Source organism: Lissotriton helveticus, chromosome 12 (assembly GCF_964261635.1).
Source record: "Lissotriton helveticus chromosome 12, aLisHel1.1, whole genome shotgun sequence".
In the NCBI taxonomy this organism is placed as follows: Eukaryota; Metazoa; Chordata; class Amphibia; order Caudata; family Salamandridae; genus Lissotriton; species Lissotriton helveticus.
The window spans coordinates 22209820-22229519 of record NC_136073.1 but is presented as its reverse complement, the minus strand read 5'-3'; the positions used below and the strand labels follow the sequence as shown (position 1 = coordinate 22229519).

General features: G+C 45.1%; 1 protein-coding gene across 1 annotated transcript in view; it reads left to right on the top strand.

The window, feature by feature from the left end:
• The window catches only part of YJEFN3 (YjeF N-terminal domain containing 3), a 146624-nt gene that overhangs the window by 7025 nt on the left and 119899 nt on the right, over positions 1-19700 (top strand). The window lies entirely within an intron of this gene.

Here is a 19700-nt window from a genome sequence, read left to right as displayed (position 1 = left end):
ATTTGGCTACGTTTTTGGCCTGCAAAATTTGTTTGTTACTCGCCTGTTAACAATGTAACCGTGGAGCCTGTGTCGAGGGAAATTTCCGACCCTTGCAAGGATCACAGGGGCAGATTGGGCGAAGCGCGGCTCCGTCGCCGCTTTGCGTTTGCGTGGCCCTGGGCTTAATAATGGAAGGCCTAGCAGACGTCTACGATCGTTGTTTAATTTGTGCAAGAAGCACAGCAGATGGTGCAGGATTCATTACAGTGTTTGCACAGCCTGCTTGATCTTCCCTTGCCCAGAAGGGATTAAAGTCTCTTATTGGCAAGGAAGGAGGTGAGTGTGTGTGTGTGTGTGTGTGTGTGTATATGTATGTATGTATATATATATATATATAGATTTTGCAACAGGCGTGAGTAACTAATGTTTGGTGCAGGTAGGATGTACTTTTCCTGCTGCACGGGAATGGGTAAATACTTCGTAACCGTAGAACTGCATCGATTAAGCATGTCTTGCTCTAGCAAGATTTTTTTTACCTGTATGTTCACCCTTTTTCCAGACTGAGAAGGGGATGCCAGTACTCTGGCAGCTGCTGGCTTCAATTTGTCCATTTTTAATCACTGAAGCAAGATATTTTTGCCACGGTTTGTTGGCCGCATCCAATACTGCGTTAAGCCGGGCTTTAAGGGCGTTCACTGGTGCATCTTTAATCCTGATGTGATATTTCAGGAGTGGTCCTTGGCACGCTAATTCTTGGCTCGCGAGGCCTAACTCTAATCTGAGCCTCATCCTTCGCACGTGCCAAAGTATATCCAGGATTTTCTTAAATGTTGCGCGTTGGATGACGTCCAGCAGCGGGGCAGCGTCCCCAGGAAGGCTCGGGGGCCTGTTTGATGTGCATATTTGATTTGTTTGGGTTGTTATCCCTTTGATGATTGTACTGCAACTTGTACCTTCCTCTCCCTCAAATTGTAAAGCGCTCTGATATCCTTCGGGATCATGTTTGCGCTATATATAAAACTTTATAAATGGTTTGGTGATGGTAACAGTTCGGTCTTTAGTGCTCTTAGGATTGGGTCGGCTGTGGGTGTCATTAGGCATTTCTTTCGGCGCATTAGACGGTAAACTACACCAGCTCCCTTGAATCTTAGATGCTCTTAATGTGCTGTTGCTTTGGCCCGTTCTAAAAACAAAACACCTAAATAGTTATATTTTGTTGCCGCCCCCCCTCAGCGCCTTGAGACCCTCGCGGGTGAGTAGTACGCTATACAATTGATTGATTGATTTGCATCTCCCAAGCAGGCGATGTGCATGTTTCTTTTTTTTTTTTTTTTGCCAAAGATGATGACTTTTGTTTTATCTTGATTGACTTGAAGTTTCTTCTCATCATTCTACCTGTTGAGTGCTCTCTTTAGGCCTGGCCTTGCACGGCCCATCAGCACTTGGTCGTCGGCATCAGGGGCGGCCTTAGGCATGTGCAAGCTGTGCACCTGCACAGGGCCACCAAACCCCAGGGGCCTCCACGCCAATATATATCCTTAATATAATAATCCTCTGAGGATGGATACATATTTGCATGGCGGCCCCTGGCAGGGATTTGGCGGCCTCCGGCTCTGTTCCACTTCCAAACACCCTGACCCCCCACCCCCCTGAGCTCCGGGGGGCTTCACCCCGCCCGGGGCCCCCTACCTAAGCTCCCTGCCCAGGACCGCCATGAGCCTAGAGCCGCCCCCGTCGGCATACTGCAAGACTGGGAGTCGTGATTCTCCCAGCCTCGGTGCAGTCATGCCGGCGCCTTCTAGGGCTTTTCCCAGGTCTGCTGTGTACAAGTTAAAAAGCAAGGGGAGACAACACACACCCTTGATTTAAACCGCTGTTGGTTATGATTTTGACGGTTGCAGTGAAAGGACCGTCTTTTATGCGAACCCAGGTCCCCTGGTGTACAGATAGATACTATTGTCTTTAATAACAGGCCCCAATGCCTGCTGTTTTGCTCACAGGATCCCTCGGTCCACCCAATCAAATGCAGCACTATAGTCGATGAAACAGCAATAAAGTGGCAAGTGTTTTTTGCCAGTGCAAGGTGTGTCAGATAGGCGAGCAATGTAATATTATCCACAGTTGAGGCGGCGACCCTGCTTGAAAAAAGGGAGGGTATTGTCCTCTTTCACCCAGGAGTCTAATTCCTCAAGAGGAATTCGAGCAAAGGCCTTGGCTTCTAGGTCTAGCAGAGCAATAAGCCGATAGTTAGCAGCAGGGGCGGACTGACTATTGGGCGTTTTGGAATTCTGCCGAGCTGGGGGCTGATTTAGTTCATGGAGACCTGCATGTACTCCGAAATAATTAAAGCAAAACTAATTTAGTTCAGTACACGCAGGTACCCATCAACGAAATCAGCCCCCAGCTCAGAAGCATTCCATAACGCCAGGTAGCCAGTCCGGCCCTGGTTAGCAGGGCTTGAACGGTAGGGTGACCAGGCGTCTTGGATTTGCTCGTACGGTCCCGTTTTTCACCAGCTGTCCCGGCAGATTTCAGGGAATGTATCTCCTCTCCCGGTTTTTAGAGCGGGTCGACTGAAAACGGCAGGAGGTGCTTTTAAATGTTTACACAGCAGGGAAAGTGATCAGTTGTTTTAAGAAAACAATGTAATTATCAGGCAAGCTTCTGGGTTTAAAAAAATTGCTCTTTATGTATGTTCTGCCTGCCTAATCTGTAATTCTCTGCTGAGGAGCGCTGTCATTCTTGAAGTAACATTGTAGTCCTTCTTCTATTTCCTTGAAATGTCCCGGTTTTTGGCTTTAAAAATCTGGTCAAATCTATTGAACGGACAACTTTTTTTATGTATTGGAAAAAGGATGGAACCCCTCAGAGAATCGGGGATCGTTGCTGTTATAAATGAGAAGTTGTTGAGCGGGACCAAAAGTCTTTCGCAGACTTGAAAGTTTCAGCGGGTGGGCCGTCAACCCTCATTCCCCTATTGCTTTTTGAAATGTCGGCTTTAATGATGGGGTCGGTTAAATAAAAAATAACCCAGTATTTGTAAAGCGCAAACTAATCACCCCCAAAGGTCTCAAGGCGCTGGGGGCAGTCAGGAAGATTAAACGAGCTATTGCCCAGAGTCACAGGGTGCTGGGCTGAGCTGCAGCCAGGGAATGAGCCGCGAGGCTGGTGTTCCAGAGTCAGCCATCCTGGCTGCTGCGCCACACCTCTTCCTTAGCTGTTCTGGTGGATCTGAGCCAATCGCAGCCAGGATTATGTTTTGGCCTCCTGCTTGTTCGTCGGAGTAAAGGTTTTTTTTTTTTTTTGGTTTTTTTGCATAGATTATCCAGTCCCTCTCTGCCACTCCATTTTCTCTGGTCTGAGAATAATCATTGAGTTTACTTGGGTCCTCCCAGGAACGGGGTTGGTTTCCCTCTTGCAACAGCGCAGAGAATTTTTTTATTTTTTTTTTATTTTATTTCAAAAGATTTTATTATAATTTTTTTTATATATAGTACAGATATAGTGAAGGCAATACTGGTATCGTTCTACGCCGTTGGGGTTACAGTAGGCATACCGTTGACATGATTGGCCACTTGTACAATAGATAGGCAATCGCGACCTTTGGCGTTTGCTGCCATTGGTGGTCTTATGTATTACCCTCGAAGGGAGGAAACGAAAGTGGGAAATGAAAGAAAGGAAGAGAGGACAGGAAGGGGAGCGTGGTAGGTAGGAGCCATACTTCCAGAGTTTGCGATGGGAGGAGGCTGGGTGTGGGGGTACCGGGACATGTGTCCTGCCTAAGGCAGTTACCCCCAGTTGTTAGCTTGGGGCACATGTCCACAGAAATTCGTGTTTTTACCTTATATTTATCTACAGTTTGCGAAAAGCATGTGGAAATGTGTACCCGCTCTAGGTGAGGTATCTCGCTGACCCACCGTATGGCCTGAAGTGATCCAACGAAAAGTGGTAATGAGTACCGCCTAGTGATGATGCAAAGGGTTAATTCTCTGAAACAGAGCAGCGAACTTTAAAACAATGAGAGTGCATTGCCTGAACACCCCAGGGCCACATCTGGGCACCAAGACATGCTGGAGTTTTTTGTAACCAAGAGAGAACAACTAATAAATGTCAGAGTTGGTTGAAAATAATAAGCATGGGCGTAAAATCCATTCCGCTCGTGGAATTTGTGAATTTTTGACAAATTCGCGTTTCGCGAATTAGTCAACAATTTCGCAATTTGCAAGCTTGCGGATTTTTTTGCTTGGTCGCGAGACTTTTTGTCCACGAGCACCAAAAACGGACGCAAACACACAATTGCACAACGCGAGCATGCAACTAGCCCATGTACGACCGCATGGGTAACCTCGCGTTAGCCGCGCTGAAAAAATCCCGTGAACAGGCAAAAAGCCCCACGAACACGCCCAAAATTTTTTCCACAAATTCGTGGATTTCGCGGACCGCGGATTTGCTTTCGCAAATTTCACCCATACTTAGAAAATAATGCATCATGGCAGAGCCCTGGCTTTCTGGGCTAGCTGGCTCTGAAGCGTAGCCTGAGATGCGGGCAGTTTCATTGGTCTTTGGTTTAATCATTGCCAACCATCATGTAATATGGTGCACTCTGCGTTGTGTGCAGTGTATGAATGCCTTTACTTGTTCAATAACTCATTCATTCACATCCTGAAACACAATCGCTCCCTAGTGCTATTCATAGTGAGTGCTGCTACCTCGGGCATCTCTCTCCAGAAGTTTTTTCATTGGGATATGTATCTGCCCAGTCAGATTAACTCCTGCTGCATACCCTCGATGAGGTACAACAAGGCCGAAACATGTTGAGGTTGGTTTGTGTTCCTGTTCTGCGGGGATGTGGCTTAACTTTTAAGGGGCCTAGCTTGTTACTTGTGTAAAAACGGATGCAGAATGATCAGTTGTATGATTTCTTTTAAGATCTTACTAGTTGTTTTTACTTGAATTTTGCACTACAAGAGCAAAACACAAGTGACGGACAATATCGAGATTGACCCAAGTCAAAATTAAAAGTGTGCAAAGGCAATTAATACAGATTTTGTAAGTGAAAGGACAACTTGGATGAGCTTTTATTAAGAGAAGTTCAACCACCTTTGGACAGAGCTTTGGAATTTGCATATTCTTGTGGTATAGCAAATGTACGCATTATCGCTAGGTGTGAGTGACAGAAAGCTAGGCCTGGGTAAAAGGGGAAAGAGTGAAAACATATGACAAAGCTGATTCTTCTCCACTTGGGCAACATTAAGACAAGTAACTTCAAACAGATATATGGATAAAACCTAAAGATAGACATAAAAGCTATTGTGTGGGAAAAGCAGGCGGGCTAAAGAGGAAATCCCTTGCTTGATGTGCACTGTGAGTTGTCGTGCACAGTGAAACAGTGATTATTGGTTCAATATCAACTTCTCAGACAGTTGTAAAATACTCAGGGTGAGTCCATAATGTATTTTCTAATTCCATTTTCTGTTCCAGAGACGAAAAAATACAACCTTCCGGTCCTCTTTAGATGCTTTTTCTGCCTTGGCTTAAGAACCACCAGCCCAGTACCTGCTAACTGGCACCACAACAAAACACTGCCCACAGCGGGAAACATCCTTTACGACGCAACTTTTACCACGCAGTGCCTTTACAACGCAGGTTTTTCAATGCAAGTCATTACAACGAATTGCGCTGGGGGGCGCTCTAGGATATGTAATAGTTTAATTTCCTATCCAACAGCTTCCCTCCTATCCACGGGGACTGGAGTTGGAATAGTAAATTAAACTATTCACTATCCAGCACCCCCCAACGCAAGTCGTTGTAACGACTTGCGTCGAAAAACCTGCGTTGTAAAGGCATGCGTAGTAAAAGCATGCGTTGTAACAACGTATATCCGCCCACAGCTCTCCGAAGCGATGCCAACTCCTTACCTCCTTCACTTCTCCTTACACGGTTACCTTGACGATTACCATGACCTTCTTTCCATTTCATTATGTTATGTTCTTCTACCTTGTCTATGGATCATGGTTATGGGAAAGATAAGGGTGAGGCGCAGGGATACGGTAAAGTTTAAACTATAAGGGATAGGTTTACGATCAGGGTTATGGTAAAAAATGCCGAATCATTGGCCAGCAAAAAAAAAAAAAGGTAAGACATGTTTCGCCCCAATCTGTTAAGTAGTAGCTTCTTCAGGGCATGAGCAATCTTCACAAATATTCTTTAAAGGTTCAATAATGGTGTTTAAGCATCGAGTTATATACATGGTGTACAATACCCTTTAGTTTAGAATGATCTATTGTGGTGCTGTAAGTGTAATTTACCAAAACATTGGGCTATTTTCATAAGCGTAATATTGCACGTTACGATGAGCATGACTATCCAAGGAGTCGGACAGTGCTCCGGTCAGCATGCTAAACACATATAGATTATACGGTTCTTGATACTAGCTCAGTGCTGCCAGAAGGGTTATCCGCCATGATACGGTTTGATGTTGTCTCTGCGGATGGCCAGACAAGTGATCGGTGTCGTGCCAGGCGGCCTCCATGGATCCATTAGGCGCCAGGATAAATATCCCTACCTGTCAAGAGACGGCTGGCATAATTTGCAGAGTTGGCTATTTTTAGATGGCACTGAATTCATCACGGGCGGCGGAGCAAGGCAGGCTCCATCTATTGGCCTTCGCGTGCCGCGCAGTGATAAACTGTAGTATGGAATTTGTTAGTCATGGCTGGCAAACTGAGACTGTCTTAAAAAACAAAAACAAAAAAAAAGTAAATCTATTAAAAATATATATAATAAATGCCCAGTCGCTTTCATCAATGACATAAGCCTACTTTTGAACAAATGGGTCACTTTTCAGGTATAATCAGGTCATAGTTTGATGGTCTAACCTACGTTTCTAATTTCTGAATCATAATTATTGCCTTGCGCATTGGAAGGAGAGGATCAACGTGTCCTGTGTGTCACAGGTTTGTGTTGTACGTGAGGTCAGGATGTGCTAATTGATGGATTAATACCTTACGTCATCTTCCTTCCTTCCTTCTTATTCAGTCCATCGTGCTGCTTGTTTTTTTCCTAGCGTGTTTACATCCTGTAACTAGTCTTCTCAACGTTAACAATTTATACTTTGGTAACTCTTTTCCTAATCATCATCTATGACTGCGGCGGAAGTGCGTACTAACACACAAGTCACTAAGGGCCAGATGTAGGTAGCCAAATACCGGTCGGTAACGGCCGATACCAAATACCCAATGGGAAATACCGAATCAGTAAATACCGGCTCTTACAGAATCGGTAATTGTAAAATTAAAATTACCTACATTTGCCTCCTTCAAATTTACCTACTCTTAAATACCGATTCGGTATGATTCGGTATTTAAGAGTAGGTAAATCGGAATTACCTACATCTGGCCCTAAGTCATATAATCAGGGCCACTGGAATTATGCATGATTGAGTAAATTATGCGTCAAGAAAAGGCAAATTATGCAGCACATTTTATGATTGTGTTACTTCATTATGTTTTCATTTTTACACTTGTTAAAACTGTCTGGACAATGGTTGCACCTTATTTTACACCCACATATAGCCATAAGCAACCAGGGAACCTTTTCAAACTGCCTTCCACTGCGCTGCAATACATGTCGCTGCGTTCTTCTGAACGATTGAACCGTGTGAGGTATAAACACATTATTTTTGTTAATCTGCAGATTATTCAGCAGGTGACGGATTATATGGCAAAAGCTGCAAATCTATAATTATGTGAAAATCGCTGCAGCCGCACAATCGCATAATTCCAGCAACCCGGTATACAATCTGTTGTTTTCATGTTGCGCTTTGTACATTACTTTTTAGAAATGTTTAGCCTGGCTGCTAAATTGTTTATAAGAAAATTATATGGGTGGAGAACCATGGCAAAACGTAGCCCTAGAAGAGAGGTAGGCACAAGCTGGTGGGCAGCAAGATACTGGTGAAAACTCTTTATTGATTGGAAACTGTGCCCAGTTCAGGCGGACTACTGGTTCTTGGTGGTGCATGGCAACAGCAAAACACATAAGATGATGGACGGAATGTTGCACAATGGCAAAACATTCACCCCCAGTCACAGATCTGGGTTTAATCCATCGTTATTTTGATCACCAAGCCACCCCAGTTCAGACATGGCCATATGCAAATCAGTCTTGACCCTGTGCCTCATGGGAACAGTCCAAAAAACACAGTTGATGGACAGAATGTAGAACAATGTCATACATTCACCCCAGTACAAAGATCTGGGCCTAAATCCATCGTTTTTTTCACTCCACACCACCCTGGGTTAGACACTGGCTATATGCAAATCAGCTCTGACCCTTTGCCTCATGGGAAAAGTCCAGTCCGAACTGCCAAGCCCTGTCTTTCCCAGACCGGAATCAAGCATCCAAGGAACGGTTTCTGGCTATCAGCCGTCATCAGCCTGGATAGCTTGACTCCAGTGGTGTGGAGAGCCTGGGACTCACGTCTGAGCATACCCAGCCCACTCGGGGTGAAAATTACAAAAAACACAGTTGATGGACAGCCTGAACTGCCAAGCAATGTCTTTCCTGGACCGGAATCAAGCATCCTAGGACCGGTTTCTGTCTATCAGCCGTCGTCAACCAGGATAGCTTGACTCCAGTGTTGGTGCATGGCAACAGCCAGTGCTTAATTCATTAAAAATATTTCAAAAAATGCTGGTGCTTCCCCGCCAGGAGGCCCTTGCAGCTTGCACCACCCATTACCGCTGCCAATGACTGTACCTACACAAGTACTAACCAGCACACCGCTTGCTACAAGTGTGACAATTCAGTCTGTTCGAGGCCCTTCCCCAAAGCTATAAGAATAGCTTGGGAGGCAGTTATTAGTTTTTTATGTATATTTGATTAATAAACAACTGTTGTTGTGCTCATACCTATATTACACAAACAGCGCCACCATGTGGCAGACTGTCAAAATGCTGGTGTTGACAATTAAGTGCCGGTGCCGAGCGCTGGAAACCACTGGCTCAAATCAAGCACTGGCACACATGCCTTTTCGTCACACATCCAATGGCACGGAACCTGGCTGTGGTTGGTGCCTGCAACCCAAACTTTGTAGACTTCCACCTCAACCCAATTTTAAGAGCTTTGAAAAGATTGTCAAAAGAGACTGAGCAATGGACAACTCCAAACAGGAAATAAATTATATTCATGAACCCAGTTAATTAGAAAGATGTACTTTGCTTATTCATTGCAGCCAGTGTGACTGAAAAGTCAGTTGGAAAGTGGTACTCAGTGCGGCGGTAAATGAATAAGATCCATGGATTTCATTGAGAAGTCAATTGAGAGAGACTTTGTAGTACACAGCAGTAATTAGATAAGTAAGTTACTTAAAAAATATATGGTATACACCAGCCCATCTATGGATGTTGATAATTCAAGATCTGGGTGAATATGTGGGTTCGACCATTAGCTCTGTCCCTCTTATGCTGACAACGCAGGAGCCGCCCGCCAGCGCCATGATACTTTCGGGTGATGTGTGCGCTAAATAAATGTTCCTGATTTGATTTGATTTGAATATCACTGAGGTTTTGAAAGGAAGACCTCAGATGTTGCATTAAGAAGATGCTGGGTACCACCGCACACCCGTTTCAGCCCGGTCGCTGTGAGCATCTTTCCCAGGCAGTGTCTGAATGGACTTGTGCCCAGTCCAAGAATGGAGCTTTCTAAGGAAACAGAGTAAATCTACAAGCCATTTCCGTTTGGCGAGTTTCTTTGCAGAATGGGTGCGGATGTACATTGTTTCAACGCATGCTTTTACCACGCATGCCGTTACAACGCAAGTTTTACAACGCAAGCCATTACAACGCATTGCTTTGGGGGTGCTGGATAGTGAATAGTTTAATTTACTATTCCAACTCCTGTCCCCGGGGATAGTAGGGAAGGTGTTGGATAGTAAATTAAACTATTACTTATCCTAGAGCGCCCCCCCAGTGCAATGCGTTGTAACGGTTTTCGTTGTAAAACCTGCGTTGTAAAAGCACTGCGTGGTAAAAGTTGCATGGTAAAGGATGTTTCCCAATGGGTGCACGTGACAGAGGAGCCGGGGAATCCGTGAAGGGTGGAAACATCTGTGGGTGCCAGTGGAGGGGTTCACACTGCAGTTTACGTACAGGTTTCCTTAGACTTAATGTAAATAAGAACATGATGTATAAGGCAGGTATTCAAGTGTGTAAATCAGTAAAACTGGGATTTTAGCTATATTGATGGTAAAGGGCCTGATTACCAAAGGTAATGTACACTTTTGAGTAATTTACACTTTGTAGTAAGTTTACTACTTTCGGTGTTCACAAAGTCCGGGTGTATTTAGGAAGTGTTAGCTACATGTCTCCACCCCGCAGTATTATAATTGGCTTACTCTTGTGTGGGTGGGTGACGTCCCACCTAAACCCCTCCCTAAGACTCCCATAACCCTTCTTACACCTCCTTAATCCCATCCCCTTATGTAGTAAATCTGCCATAGTATAAGACTCCCTGTGCCCGCCCCCACATTTACCACTAAAAGCTCTAGTAGCTCTGTGGAGCCTTTGCAGTTGAGGCAGTGAACTCTGCAAACAAAAGTATAGGTAATGCGAAGGTGTAAAACTCTGCACGTAGTGTGTCAATTGCAATTTGTGGTACATTTGATAGTAGTGAAAATGTACTAGAAAGTGTAGTTTGAGTCCGGCCCCATGTGTTTAAAATATCTACCAAACCCCAATGGGGAGAGTAGAGGTAGGTAAAGTAGGGGCTCGTCCTCGACAATACTATGCAAATAAACATAAAGGGAAACAATAGGTATTCACGCCTAGGGTTTTCCCCGCACATCCCCAGATTTTAGTATACCACTTTAGGGGTAAGAAATAAAATTATTTTAGGACCTACTAATCTCGTATTTTTAACCTTTTTTCTTACTTTAATAAACCTACTCCTTTCAAAGACAATAAAGTGGTTAGGTATATAGCGACACCCCTGTATTTTTTCAATCAAGTGTTCCCGTGTATCCGTTGGTAGCAGCACGCCCCTGTCCATAGAGGGCAGGGATGGACCCTACGATGACGCATGCCACCAAGGGGAAACCTGGGTGGATGAGGGTTTTTTGAAAAAACTTTTTTTTTTCTTTGAGATCCTGCAATGGTTCATCTCTTTTCTCTTCTCTCCCTAAAATATCCACGCCCATGGATTTATAGAGGGGGCAGGGTCCCTGTTTGGTCCATACATTTTCCCTCCGCTGGGTCTTGAAATGTGTAGTGCTTTGGTCGTACGAGAAAATAGTGCCGCAGTAAGGGTTTTACGCTATCCATTTGATCCTGATTGTGCTTCGAGGTGAAATGACTACTCGTCTTGTTTTCCTTTAACCCCTTCCATGCTGGTGACGGCCCCCGGCCGTCATGCATCACGGTGGGCGGGTGCTGATGACGGCCGTCATGATCCCGCCCACTCTTAAACAGGCGCAGAATCGCGGCCGCGCCCAAGGGGTTAAACTCCACTTCCTTTTAGCCCATTCATTCTCAAGTAGTAAGTGGACTCCTGTCACTGCAGTTCATCCAGGCATCTTTGGAGACCCTGTGGTTTGAGGGCGAAGAGAATCATGTCATGGGTTTACTTTACATTTCTAAGAAGACATATCCCTAGTTTTGGTGGGAAATCTGGTAGGTTGGAAATCGGTCTACTAAAAAGATGCATATACAACAACCTCCCATGGTCACCGAAGAGTGGAGCTCAATTACATGTTTCAGACCAGGTGGACCCTCCGGGGGGGTGTGTCTGTCGGCACCATCAAAAGCGGTCAACAAATGTACAGGTTCTTAACCGACTCCCACATATCGCGTCCCACAAATCTCTCTAGGTTGAGTTGTACAACAGCGGTGTTGTCTTGTAGGGATCAGTTGGTTTCAAAGGCTGACATGTTCACATGGTGTGTTTGCACATCCAGTTTTGAAGGGGTTCGAAGATGCTTGGCCAAAGATCTTTACCCCAAATCTAAGAGATATTTGACGCGAGGCATTGGGGACATTTCTATGACCTTTTTAGAACCAAGAAAATAAGCTACTGCCAACCCATGACTTTGACCGACATCCTGGTGTGTGGTAGTGGTGGGGCGAGAAGCCCGCCTCGTAAACCGGGATCCTTTTCGACCTCTGTTTTAGGAATCTAGTCATGTCCCACTACACCTGAATATTTCACCCCTGGTATTTTTTTATTTTTTTTTACATTTCTAAAGCGCACTGTTACCAGCCGGTGTCCTGGCGCTGATTGACCACTCCCAAAGCAGGACCTGAAACTTATTGTTTAAAAAGCCAAGTTTTCAGGGCCTTCCGAAAGGACATCAAATCCTATTTCCTGGGGGGCGCGTAAGTATGGTACGCAGCCAAGACCAGTAAGGAGGCCAGCTCCAAATATCAACAACGGTTGCATTCTTTCTCAAACAAATGGGCACCTTGGGGGTCACACAACTCTTTGCTTTTATCAGAATTAAGCACAATGTAGAATCCGTAAAGCTGTCGAACATAGTGACGGGAAGATGGCGTATGTTGGTCGGTATTGGCACACACGTATCCTCTCAATTTTCTTCAGCCCTCTCTCCTGGGGAAATGATGTTTCTTTCATCCAATCAGTTCGATCTGCATGTCTAGGTGAACAATCTTAAATCGATGGAAGGGATTGCTTCACACTAAAGATTTTGCAATCAGGGACGCGGACGGTCAGTCGATAGCTATATAATCAATTGGACCAATAGGGCTACTAATGCAGAAGGTGTTTTTGTGGGTGAATTATCCAGTAATCGCCTAATCAGTGCACAGATGTTGTTTACCCTTGATATTGTCCTAAATCTATTAAGCTTAAAGCTACCCTCCTGCAGTTGGATTTCCCACTATTTTTCAATGACGCTGGCATTTAATTTCCTTCCTGTACCCATCCTATTCACGGGGTCAGAACATCTAATGGTACTCCGACCAATTTCAAAGTTGAAGACCAAATGTTTACAATGGATGTGGACTGGACGTGCAATTGCCCCTCCCCCATTTTTTTTGTCATTTGATTTTTTGCAAATTAGATTTTTTCCTTGCGTTGGATGCCCCACTAAATGTGCCCCCCCCCCCCCGTTTGCCTCTACATGGCCCACCCCTTGTACGCTTCCAAGGCATGCGCCTAGACATCGCTTGCGCCTCACTTGACGCGCACACACAGGACCCATGTGCGGCGGAAGCAGACCCCTCATGCGCTCCAGCGGGCAAGAAACCGCTGACACGTGATTGGCTGGCTGAATCCCGCCTCAGCCCAACAAGCGTCATCGGGTAATCTGTGACCTGGAAGGAAAAGCGCCAGGTGAGCCCCTTTTCAATTAGCTCCTTCCGCGCCACTGCCTCAGCACGCGGGGACATGCAGAGTTATGCATATTGCACTTTTTTGCCTAATCCGAAAAGACTTGGCGCTATATATACGAACACATTTTCCCATGGACACAGAATGGGTAAAAACCTTTGATACATCTGGCCCTTGGGCAAATTATGTAGTAGATGGTGAATCATGTAGCAAATTAAGTAAAAACTTAAATATGTGGTAAACCCAGAGTTCACAGAAGAGTATAGTTTCAGTAGCCCTGTTTATAGGACTTTGGGGCAGATGTATCGAGATTCAATTTTGCGATTTCTAAATAGCGATTTTTAAGGAATCGCTATTTAGAAATCGCAAAATGGAATGTATGTAGAAAATCACTATTTTTTTTTTGCGATTTCTTAGTCTTCCTTAATTGCGAATTCGCATTTTGCGAATTCGCAATTAAGGAATAATTTCCCATGCATTCCTATGGGCCAGGAGGCCCATAGGAATGATTGTGAAATAATTCTCAATTTGCGATTCGCAATTTGCGAATCGCAAATTGAGAATAATTTCAAGGGAGCAGGGGTGTCTCAAAGACACCCTGCGGCATCCCTGAAATCTACATGTGTGTGCATATGGCGCACATACATGACCTATGGGCATGTATGTGCATCACATGCCACCCTCACAAATGCCAAATAGCGCATATTTTAAAAAAAACGCAAATTACCACCAAGTACAAGTTGGTGGTAATGTGCGATTTCTTAACCTAAATTCGCAATTCCAAAATGCTACATACATAGCATTTAAGGAATTGCAAAATTGCGATTCCTTAAATGCTTAAGCAAAATAAGGAATCACAATTTTTTGCGATTCCTTATTTTGCGTTTTTTTTTTTTTTTTTTGTTACATGTCAAAACATGCAAAAAGACCGTTTGCGATTCGCAAACGCTGGAATTCGCAGAATTCCGGCCTTTGCGAATCGCAAACGGCTTGATACATCTGCCCCCTAGTCCCCTCTCATACAACCCTCTCTGCTTTAACTAACTAACTGGAAGCTGTTAAGCCTGGAAAACTAAGAGTAAGTTAGACTAATGTCAGAAGTAACACAAATAAACCTTTTATGTTGTAACAGTGAGGAGTTTGCCGCAGGTGGCGCAACAACAGTCTGTTTTTCATGGACCTCATGCTGTGACTAGGATACATTGCAGTTTACAGCAGGCTTGGTGCACAGCTGACTGTATGTATGGCTATCTAGCACCAACTATGTACCAGGGCTGTACCATCTCTTAAAGCATACCTAGGGCCACTAGAGTTATGTGGCAGGGGAGCACCAAATTATGCAGCAGAGTTGACTAAATTATGCAGCAAGGAAAGGCAATTTATGCAGCACATTTTTTTGATAGTATTACTATATTATTTTGTAATTTTTACACATGGTAATACTATTTGGACAAACATTTCAGCTAATTAGTACAAATTTAACAAACAAATACATAGCAACTGAAATATGTTCTTTTAACTTTTGCAGAGGCCATTCCACTGCTGGTGAACAAATGTTGCCACTTTTTAATAACTTTTGATGTGTTTGAGGTAGAAACAAATGTTTTTGTTGCTTGAATCTACAGATTTTGCAGCAGGCGATCGATTGTGTGGCATATGCGGCAAATCAATAGTTATGCAGATAAAAGCAGCAGAATCACATAATTCCAGAGGCCTTGAATACCTTAATTCAAGCAACGGTTCTCTGTATGCCGAGGGCAAACCGCTCACCATATACCACCCCCTACCTAAGAGTTCACACGGATTGGTCAACATGAGATGACCCGGACATGATAAGGGCTTCAAACCTGGGAACCACAATCCAAGATCATGCATTTTATTTTTGTTAATGTTAATGTTAATGTTAAAAAGACTTTTAAAGCGCACGAATACCTTACGGTGTCTTGGTGCTGAAGGGCGCATGTAAGGACAGTGTGCGGCTGGGCACTTGTGTCTACTCAAAGCACTTCAAGGCGCGTGGGCACTCACCGCACTGCGGTTGGCTGGGATGGGGGGTAAATTCCTTGCAACAGGTATCCTGTAGCCAATTTATGGTACAAGGAGAGGCTTCCACTGAACTGACACAGTAAAGGGGCCCCTGATCCATCCTAGACATGGACTTAACTTGGTAAACCCCAAGGGGAACATCGTTTACAACAAAACTTTTACCCCACACTACCATTACAACGCAGGAATTACAACAAAAGTCGTTACAACGACTTGCGCTGGAGGGCGCTGTAGGATAGGGAATAGTTTAATTTACTATCCAACACCTTCCCTACTATCCACGGGGACTGGAGTTGGAATAAAAAATTAAACTATTCCACTATCCAGCGCCCCCAACACAAGTCGTTGTAACGACTTGCGTTGTAATCCCCGCGTTGTAAAGGCATGCGTGGTAAAAGCATGCGTTGAAACGACATACATCCAAACCCCAATAGTGACCATATTGAAAAGTTTTCTCAATTTGCGTAGACTCCTGAAATAGATTTCCTCACACCTGCACTTTCATTCTCTCTTGTCTAGATGATGTGAGCACTCTTTGTGTAAAGAGCACCAGAGTTGTTTCTGGACACGTTTCAAGAGTCCACAGGTCAGTGGTCAGATGTTCCTGCTCCTTAAACCCTGAGATGACACTGCCCCAGCCCTCCTGACAATGCACTGGCTTCTAGTTTCACTCCTGGTCACTTGCAAGACTATGTGCTTCACGCGGCGACCACGCCAGGACTTCGGCTCAGACTGCTCCAGCAAAAAGCAAACCCTCGCCAACCTCGATGCATGCACCCCCTCAAATCCTACACCCCAAATCACCGCGCGACTCTCCAGCCCCTCGCTCTCAGGAGGTCTGTCCTTCTCTGAGAGAGTCAACAAAGTATGGGAGTCCCTGCCATTCCAGACACGGAATGCATACAGACATACATACATGTAACATATGGCTCCTTGACCTTCAGACCAGGCCCTCATCCATAGCCAACCACACACCAACTTCGAGTAATCATCACTCAAACACAAGAGCCTACTTCCTAGGGAGTCACACCCTACAACCGTACCCTTAAAGGCAGACTGCCAGCGCGCTCACCCCAAGACTCCCTGAGAAGACTGCTCCAAGCAGCTTCTTATGTGCCCTCCATACCAGCAGGTACACCGGACAGAAGCTACGTGACGTGTGTCTGTCCCGCCTTGCACCCCCTCATCACACGGACAACCCTGCTAGGCACAGCCCGTTTACGCTACATCATGGGTCAGGACAGGACCTGGCATGTCACACCATCTTCTTACATACAACTGGGTTGAGTGCACCTTCTCACTACCAAACATGGCGTTCCGGCTATAATTTCTCCGGAAAGTCTGAGCACCCTGAAGCCACAATACTGGCAGTTGTGCGCTATCCAGTTGCAAGGTGACTTTAATTTGAGATGTCAAGTTGGTGCCTTCTGGCAACACTAACAGAGCCTCACTGCTTAACTAGATGTAGATCAATTTTAAGAGCTAACGAGTCAAGGCTCGGGAACCCCCAAACTTGGCATTGCTAGCTGCCACCCGCAGCAAGAATTTACAAAGAGGTTATTGGAATCCTTGAAAAGATCTCCAGTCCAATGCCAGGTCTACAGCCTCCCTCAAAAAGGATTCTACTCAAGTGAAGTTTTTTACTCTAAATTGGCTTTCGAAGAATAGTAGGTTCTTTCCGATCAGGATTCTGCACACTGCAGTTCTGTTTGAACAGAATTTTAATCTATTGCTAGAGAAATTCCATTCCTGTCTAATGTCATTAAAGGCCAAAGGAGTCTTGTCAATTTGATATATTAGAACATTTAAGAATCAATAATCAATTGCCAGATTTGTAAATTTAATTATTGAATCTGTGTCCTCCCTGGGGTCTGTGCAAGAAGCTTCCCGCCTCGTGTCTCTGACCTTATTGCTTAAAAACCTTTGGATTACCCAGGAGACCTCGTGATTTATTTATTTATTTTTTTTGGTTTTTCCCCTCCTAATCCTTCCGACAGTGACCCGCGTGATGGAATCGCGTTGCCGGACCATTTAAAGACGTTTTTTCAAGGCGATGATCTATTCGTTGTTCTTTTGTTATGGTAGTCCATTTTAGTAGCAGTTCTTGACGTTGCGCACCTTATGGTAGGGGTTGGTGATATCCGGGCCCTATCTGTATTAGACTTCTTGACTTCACAGGGCTCTGCTGACCATCGTATTCTGGTAGACGTCGCTGTTTCCCTTTCCACCTTGAGTGACGAGTGTCTCGTATGCGTCATCCTCGCAAAGCCATCACTGTTCACCAGAGTATGGCACCAGAACATCGAGTCTTTAATATATTTTATTTAAATATCTTTAATATTTAATATTGTGGTAGCATGGTATTAAAAACCTGATATTCAGAAAAGCACTAGTTCACCATAGTCTTCAATTATGTCCACAAGCCTCTTACACACCTTAGCTGGTGCCATGGCTCAGACCGTTGTGTGTGCCGATGAGACCAAATTATTGGTATCTGGTGGCTGGAAGTTTTGCGGTGTTCAGATTTCTAAAATGTACTTATGGAAATCTCTTGCCTCAAGTCGAACGCAGAGAAAACTGAGTTGGTTGTTATGTGGTTGGAGAAGCAAAGAATTTTTGCAGTACAACCTTTTCATTATCTCAGCTAGGGTTACCCCGGGTTGGTGGACGTCGAAGGAGCCTGGGATTCAAGTTTGGGTCCCAACTCTCTTCGATTCCCTCAGATCTTATCACTCTAGTCTAGTTCCAAATGAACAAGAACGAGGAATCCTGTCTTGCTTTACGTTTACACCTGCACCGTCCATTCCCGCCTTTACACTGGGTTATGGCAACTCCTTCTTGTGCTTGACAAAAATTTTACTTTCTTGACGCAGATGATCCAAAATGGTATATCCTTGCTTCTAGCTGACCCGTACAAATTTACTCCATCGGGCCCCAGATGAAAGTTCCCACTGGTTCCTTATCTTGGCGCGTATCGCCCATTGGACCAAAAATGGCAAGGAAGAAATTGCCATGGTAGAAAGACTAAAGCTATCTGCTCAGAACCAGTGTCCTGTAAATTAAAAGGAAACCAGGAGCGGCCTGACCTTCTCCTTTGTAAGGAAACGCGGGAGCGGCCTGACCTTCTCCTTTGTGAGGAAACGCGGGAGCGGCCTGACCTTCTCCTTTGTGAGGAAACGCAGGAGCGGCCTGACCTTCTCCTTTGTGAGGAAACGCAGGAGCGGCCGGACCTTCTCCTTTGTGAGGAAACGCGGGAGCGGCCGGACCTTCTCCTTTGTGAGGAAACGCAGGAGCGGCCGGACCTTCTCCTTTGTGAGGAAACGCAGGAGCGTCCGGACCTTTTCCTTTCTGGCCCTACCTCAGCGGTATAGGCTACTTTACTTGGAGGCTAAGGCACCTGACTTCCAAGAAGCGATTAATGGAATGCCCACCTCCCTCACCCATCTAACACTGTATTAGACCTTTCTCTGGATTAGTTTTTTCTACACCAGCACTGTGTCCAGAAAACCTTTGTGACATTTGTCCTCTCCATAAAGACACAAATAAAATAACTGAAGCCGTTGTGCTGGTGTGCTTCAAGATTAGCAGATGTTAAGAACACAAGTGCGGTATAATTGTGGTGTTGGGGTACAGACAGCCAGATTGACGGTGATGGACCCCTGCCTTTTGCCAGTCCAACAGCAGCCTGCCTACCAAAGTTTGAGGTACCCCCTTAGCAGTGGCGGCTGGTACGGAATGGGGTGTGAGGTGAAAGGGAACAAAATAACACTTACCTCCTCTGCACGGCTGCCATCTTTCCTTCGTCGTCCCTCCTCCCGGAAGCACACAGGCTTCCCTAAGCCAATCACAATTCTGCTCTCACCAGCATATCAGCAGCGTCGTGATTGGTCTTAGTGCCTTGGTTCGGAGTTCAGACAGGGACTGGGAGCCTGTGCATGTTCTCCACCCAGGCTGTACAATGCAGCTCGGTTGAGAACATGCTAAGTGCGCATGACTGTTTCGCTGTGCCAAGATGACCGGCCATACTGCCATGCGCACTTAGGTGCATCAACCGCTCCTCCTCTTGCTGGCTGTGACGACAGCCAAGCCCCGCCCCCAAGCTGGCATCCGCACTGAAAAAGTAAATGATAACAAAGTGTTTAGTATCATTTTATTTTTCCCTTTTTCCACTGCTGTAAAGCAGTGGGGCGACGCTTTCCGCCTTAGCTGAGGAGTTACCGCTGCCTCTCTCTGTGGTGGGGAATTTTTTATAAGAGCTTCTTTTGGCAAAGATATGAATACCAATCTGTTCTTTGTCAAAGCGGCAAGAGGGCTAGCCAGCATTATTT